General features: G+C 44.6%; 1 long non-coding RNA gene across 1 annotated transcript; it reads right to left on the reverse strand.

Annotated features, from left to right (window-relative positions):
* Nucleotides 1-393: 393 nt before the first annotated feature.
* On the reverse strand, nt 394-6,176 carry LOC106696521. The gene is made up of 3 exons (XR_002828394.1): nt 5,852-6,176; nt 2,517-3,174; nt 394-534 (listed from the first exon to the last, which is right to left on the reverse strand). It is a non-coding gene; the product is annotated as an uncharacterized LOC106696521 (long non-coding RNA).
* Nucleotides 6,177-6,980: the final 804 nt, after the last annotated feature.

Below are 6,980 nucleotides of genomic sequence, written 5' to 3' on the forward strand. Positions count from 1 at the left end.
GAGGCCTTAAGCCGAAATCAGTTTTACTGGGCTAAAGTCAAGGTGTGGGCAGGATTGGTTCCTTCTACAGGCTCCAGGGGAGAATCCATTCCTTGCCTGTTCTAGCTTCTAGAGGTGGTCTGCATTCCTTGGCTGTGGTTGCATCACTTCCGTCTGTTGCTGTTACCATAATGGCTTTTTTTCTTTGACTTTCTTGCCTCCCTCTTATAAGGACTATTGTGATTACATTTAGAGCCCACTTGGATAATCCAGACTCATCTCCCACCTTAAGATCCTACTTTAATCATATCTGTAAAGTCTCTTTTGCCATATAAGGTAACATTTCTAGATTCTGGGGATTAGCAGATAGATATCTTAGGGGGAAGGAAGGATTCTTCAGTTTACCACGGAGAGCAGTATTCTTTGTCCCCAAATTGGAAGCATGCAGATGACACATACCTGATTGTAGCCGAGGACATGGGAATTCAAGGGTAGATGGGAAGGGCTAGGAGAAGTAATCCTCCTTAGTTACTCAGTCTATGGAGAAACAGGTACCTGAGAATATTCAAGGTGGAATAGATATTAACAATGGCAGATTCACCTCAATCCCTTCACTTTTGAAGTTCTCCCTTGTATTTTTGCAGCTAATATTCCACATGGAAAATACTAAGGATAAGAAGTTAGAATTCCAGCCCAGCTGGTGTGGCTCAGTAGTTGAATGTTGAGCTATGAACCAGAAGGTCATGGTTTGATTCCCAGTTAGGGCACATACCCAGATTGAGGGTTCAATCCCCAGTTGGGCACATGTGGAAGACAACTAATCAATGTTTCTCTCTCCTCACCCCTCTTTCTCTCTAATTCCCACCTTCTCTTTCTCTCTAAGCATGTCCCCACCAGACTTGAAACCAGAGGAGCAGCAGGCAGTGGCAGCTCATCCCAGGCTAACTCTCTGTATCTGTCTGTAAGGCCCCCTTTTATTTTACTTTCTAGTGAGCTAACAACAGCCCACCTTGTCTCACTTCTGTCACTGTGACTTTTACTTCTGAGTTCACTCAGCCCTGTGTGGCTCACTTCTTTCCTATAACTTTTCTGAGAAGCCAAAGCAGCCCCTCGTAGGCTCTCCTGTTTCTTCTTCTACCTTAAGCTCTTCTTTTGTTTCACTGTTCCCAGCTTTAATAAATATACTCTCAAAATCACCTGGATTCTTGTGAGATCTTTCCTGCACAAAGTCAAGGATCCACCCACTACCAGCCAGCTTGAGGCAGACCTGCTCTGGGCCCAGTCCCCAGTCCAGGAACATAATTAGCACCCTCGCTTCACATATTTTCCCCTCAAAACTTTTCTTTTAATTTTTTCTTTATTAATTAAGGAATTACATATGTGTCCTTATTCCCCCCATTGTCCCCCCACGCCCTTCCCGTCAAAACTTTTTCGTAGAGCCTCCAAATGTTACAACTGCAAGTAGCCACAGACACTTAGGGTCATTTGGAGGATAGGAGTGGGGGAACTAGGAGGTGAAAAGGGTATTTTCCAAGGTCAAAGAGAACCTAGTAGAGAATGGTATGGCACAGAGTACAATTTAACTTCCCTTCCTTTTGCTATTTGAAGTTATCTAAAGATTCTTTTTTTTTTTAATTTCAACTGTTTCTATTTTATTTATTTATTTATTTAAATATATTTTATTGATTTTTTAAAAAATATATTTTATTGATTTTTTACAGAGAGGAAGGGAGAGAGATAGAGAGTTAGAAACATCGATGAGAGAGAAACATCGATCAGCTGCCTCCTGCACATCTCCCACTGGGGATGTGCCCGCAACCCAGGTACATGCCCTTGACCGGAATCGAACCTGGGACCCTTCAGTCCGCAGGCCGATGCTCTATCCACTGAGCCAAACCGGTTTCGGCATTTTTATTGATTTTTTACAGAGAGGAAGGGAGAGAGATAGAGAGCTAGAAACATCGAGGAGAGAGAAACATTGATCAGCTGCCTCCTGCACGCCCCCCACTGGGGATGTGCCCGCAACCCAGGTACATGCGCTTGACCGGAATCGAACCTGGGACCTTTCAGTCCGCAGGCCGACGCTCTATCCACTGAGCCAAACCGGTTTCGGCTCTAAAGATTCTTAATGGTCAGAAAAACAATATTTGATTAAATGGGAGGTGAACACACTATTTAAGTGACTTCTACAGATGCTGCTATAAATACGAATTGAATGAAAGTCCTCTAGTAACAAGTCATGTGGTCCTTTAGACCTCTGTCCCTTTAAGCCTGGAGCTAGGAGAACAGTGCTGATTACAGAACCCATTTTAAAGATGAGACCTACTATGCTAAAACTGTTTTAACTGTGGTTGTCCAGAAGGAGCTTAAGTAGCACCTAATATTTTGTGAAGTATGGAAATAATCTTACTTAATTCTAATCTCCAAAAATAGTTACATTAGCCACCAGTCACTTTTAAGGAATTGTGTAAATTTGCACCTTTTTTTTTTACAGCATTAACTAACATTTAAAAATTAAATAACTTAGAAATAGTTACCATTTTCTGCTGAGTTCCTGACTTCCTAGGGGGTGCATAAAAGGGAAGGACAAATAAAAACCAATTCAGCAGGTCAGGGTCTAAAATTAAACCATGAGTAAAATGCAGAGGGTGCAATGTTCATTTTGTTCTGTACTGTGAAGCAGGGCAAGCTGGATGTTTTGTCTGGAGTGATATAAATTATTATATGGAACAGCTTCTTTTCATTGTCTAGGGAAAAAAACAATCATTAAACTTCAGAAGTCAGGTTGAGGAGAGATTCCAACATAATCCATTAAGTTTATGTATTCCAGGAGTTAAGTATAAACATTACGATTTAATACAGCTTCAATTATAGTCTCAATGTGGTGTTAAAAACTACTCTTTTCTCCTAGACTTTCCTGGTATACAGAGATGTGCTTATCTAAAGTACCTGCTCTTAATGAAGAACACCCTATGAACATCTCTCCATTCAGAATATCCGTGAGTATGATGTGTAAAGAAAATAGTTATTGCCCTGGCCAGTGTAGTTCAGTTGGTTCAGCGTTGTCCAGTGCACCAAAAGGTCGCTGGTTCAATCGCTGGTCAGGGCACATGCCCAGGATGCAGGTTCAATCCCCAGTCTCGGTTCATGTGGGAGGCAACCGATTGATGTTTCTCTCTCCTTCCCTTCTTCTCTCTAAAAATCAATAAAAACATTAAAAAAAGTTAGTGCACATTTCAAATTGTTTCTTCAGCATCATAAGCACATGCAATATATGGCCATAGACAGTATCCTAGTTCAAAAACAAAAACCAAACATAAAAAAACCCAACTCCTAGCTATAAAAGATATTCGTGGGACAATCATAGAAACTTGCACGTGTACTGAACATTAAATGACATCAGGAAATTGCTTTCTTAGGTGTGATAATATTATTGTGATTCTGAAGCAAATGTCCTTATTCTTAGGAGAGGCAGGCTCAAGTGTTTAGAGGTGAAGTATTTTGATGCCTGTAACTTATTCAAATGGTATACAAAAAGGCATATCTATTTTTGAAAATTTTCATAATAAAGAATTGTGGGAGGAAACCAAGATGGTGGCATAGGTAAACACCGGAGATTGCTGCCTCGCACAATTACTTCAAAAATACAACTAAAAGACGGAACAGACATCATCCAGAACCACAGGAAGGCTGGCTGAGTGGAAATTCTACAACTAGAAGGAAAGAGAAAAGCATACTGAGACTCAGAGGGGGTGCGGTGCGGAAGTAAAATACAAAGGTGCGGAGGAGCATGTGGAGAGGACTGGCGGCTGAAGACACGATTGTCTTTTTCAATCGGGAGGGAGTCTCAGGCTCTGAGCTCCAGTTCCGGGCGAGTCTCTGGGGACCCAGACTCATACGGGAGAAACGGGACTGTCTGGCATCGGTCGAAACTCAAGGGCAGCTTTCTCTCCAAGGCGCTCACAGCTATTGCCAGGGCCTCTGAGGGCAGGACTGAGAGCAGCCATACTGCTCGCTCTGCACGCCCTGTTGATCCCCTGGGGCCCCGCCCCACCAAAGCCATGCAAGGAGGCTTTTGCATATGAAAGGCCCGGCCCTTTGTAATCTGAAAATTACTTAACAAATTGAAGCTGGCCCAAGGCCCCAGGGCAACTTGCATTGCTTTACAGCTGGCTTCTGCTGGGTAGCCTCAGGCAGAGGCTAGATTAGCACCTCCTTAGATCCAAGAGCTAGTGTACCCAGTGGTCAGAGTGGGACCATCCAATTACAACTCCTCAGATCCATAAGGGACACACTCAGGGGGCAGACTCAGTGAGCACCAAAGCCCCACTGAAGCAAGTCTTGCCCCATAAGGGTGTCTTCAGCACAGAAGTTCTCCCACTGTAGACACAGCTGATTTTCACAGCCAATTGGCCTGGAGGTCAATTCCTCCCAGTGTTACCTACAACAATCAAGGCTTAACTACAACAAGACTGTGCACAAAGCCCACAAGGGGGTGCACCAAGAGTGTCCTCCTCAGGTAATTGGGGAGGCTGAGCCACTGGGCCCTATAGGACACCTAGCACAGAAAGCCACTCTGTCGACACAGCGAAGCATAAAAAATGCCGAGACAAAGAAACAGGACACAAATGACAGAAATGGAGGAAAGCAAACTACTGGATATAGAGTTCAAAACCACACTTTTAAGGTTTTTCAAGAATTTTCTAGAAACCGCCAATAAACTTAATGAGACCCTCAAGAAATCTAGTGAGACCCTCGATGTTGTGATAAAGGACCAACTAGAAATTAAGCATACACTGACTGAAATAAAGAATATTATACAGACTCCCAACAGCAGACCAGAGGATCGCAAGAATCAAACCAAAGATTTGAAATACGAAGAGGCAAAAAACACCCAACTGGAAAAGCAAAATGAAAAAAGAATCCAAAAATACAAAGATAGTGTAAGGAGCCTCTGGGACAGCTTCAAGCGTACCAACATCCGAATTATAGGGGTGCCAGAAGAAGAGAGAGAGCTAGATATTGAAAACCTATTTGAAGAAATAACGACAGAAAACTTCCCCTACCTGGTGAAAGAAATAGACTTACAAGTCCAGGAAGCGCAGAGAACCCCAAACAAAAGGAATCCAAAGAGACCACACCAAGACACATCATAATTAAAATGCCAAGAGCAAAAGACAAAGAGAGAATCTTAAAAGCAGCAAGAGAAAGACAGTTAATTACCTACAAGGGAGTACCCATACGACTGTCAGCTGATTTCTCAACAGAAACTTTGCAGGCCAGAAGGGAGTGGCAAGAAATATTCAAAGTGATGAATAGCAAGAACCTACAACCAAGATTACTTTATCCAGCAAAGCTATCATTCAGAATTAAAGGTCAGATAAAGAGCTTCACAGATAAGAAAAAGCTAAAGGAGTTCATCACCACCAAACCAGTATTATATGAAATGCTGAAAGGTATCCTTTAAGAAGAGGAGGAAGAAGAAAAAGGTAAAGATACAAATTATGAACAACAAATACATATCTATCAACAAGTGAATCGAAAAATCAAGTGAATAAATAATCTGATGATCAAAATAAACTGGTGAATATAATAGAATCAGGGGCATAGAAAGGGAGTGGACTGACTATTCTTGGGGGGGGAAAGGGGTGTGGGGGGTGCGGGAAGAGACTGGACAATAATTGTGCACCTATGGATGAGGACAATGGGGGTGGTGAGGACAGAGGGGGGGGTGGGAACCGGGTGGAGGGGAGCTATGGGGGGAAAAAGAGGAACAACTGTAATAATCTGAACAATAAAGATTTAATTAAAAAAAAAAAGAATTGTGGTGAGGGGAACAATTAAAAAGTTCCTTAGCCAAGTAACATCCTACCCTTTGGTTTGCAGCGCTGTTTTGTTTTGATTGCTGTGGCACCGCAGGTACCATTGAGCAGAGCATCTCTGCCCCACGCAGGCGCAGGCAGCTCCTAATCCCACTTAAGTCCCTGGGATTCAGCAACAACCGCTCGCTCTCCCGAGGGGGAAAGGCGCACACCAAGCAGAGTCTTTTTTATATTTCTACGGTCTTACACACGCGTGCACTTTCAAAACGCAAATTAGTTTGCTTTGCCTTTTCTAGCAGTCATATCTGCATTGTGGGACCCCTATTTCTTTTCTTTTTGCCAATTAGACCCGAGCCCCCGGACAGAGAGCATTTCTTTCTTCTTTTTTAAAAAAAATTTAAATTAACATTATATTCAGAGGGTATTTCTTTCTGGCCAGTGACCACCCTCTGGATGACTTTATAGAGGACTCTTTTTGCCCAACCATCCACTGTTGAATTCTATTCCGGTTTGTTTGTATTTATTTCTTGAAACAGCTAATCTCATCCTGCAGCTAAGGAAGAAAATCCTGGGAGAAGCGCAGAATCACAACTTTATGCTCTTATCATTATCCTGACTTTTAAAAAAGTGAGTATCCTTTTGAAGGTTAATGAGCACACTGCCAAGGCCGTGTTGCCATTCCCGTTCCATCCCCACTTAACCTTCCCGACCCGGCTGGTCTCCGCCCGCGGCCGGCCCGCGGCCCCCGGGTCAAGGCGGCTGCTGCCCCGCGCCCGTCCGCGATGGCCGCCACCATCTCCCCCGGGGTCGGCAGTTGCGGCAGGTGCCCGGGAAGCTTTCGTGGGAACGGAGTTAGCTTCAGGCTCAGGGCTGGGAAACCAGCTCGGACTCAGGGCTCCCGCCGAGCGCGCCCGGGGCGCAGGCGGGTCGGCAGGGGGCCCAGCGCGCCCTCGAGACGCTTCCTGGCCCAAGAGGGCCCGGCGAGGGGGGGCGGGGGAAGCAACATCTGGGCAGGGCCGAGCTGCGACCGGGCCCTGGGAAAGGTTGCCATTATCCCAGATTTCAAGTTAACCGTAAGTGAAGCGACCGGCAAGGGGGATATGGACCGGGCCGGAACTGGGAAGAGAGAAAAGTCTCCGCCCCAGGGTGGTAGAGGGAGCAAAGCGTTCCCGGGGGTTC

Source organism: Myotis lucifugus, unplaced genomic scaffold (genome assembly GCF_000147115.1).
Source record: "Myotis lucifugus unplaced genomic scaffold, Myoluc2.0 scaffold_18, whole genome shotgun sequence".
NCBI lineage: Eukaryota > Metazoa > Chordata > Mammalia > Chiroptera > Vespertilionidae > Myotis > Myotis lucifugus.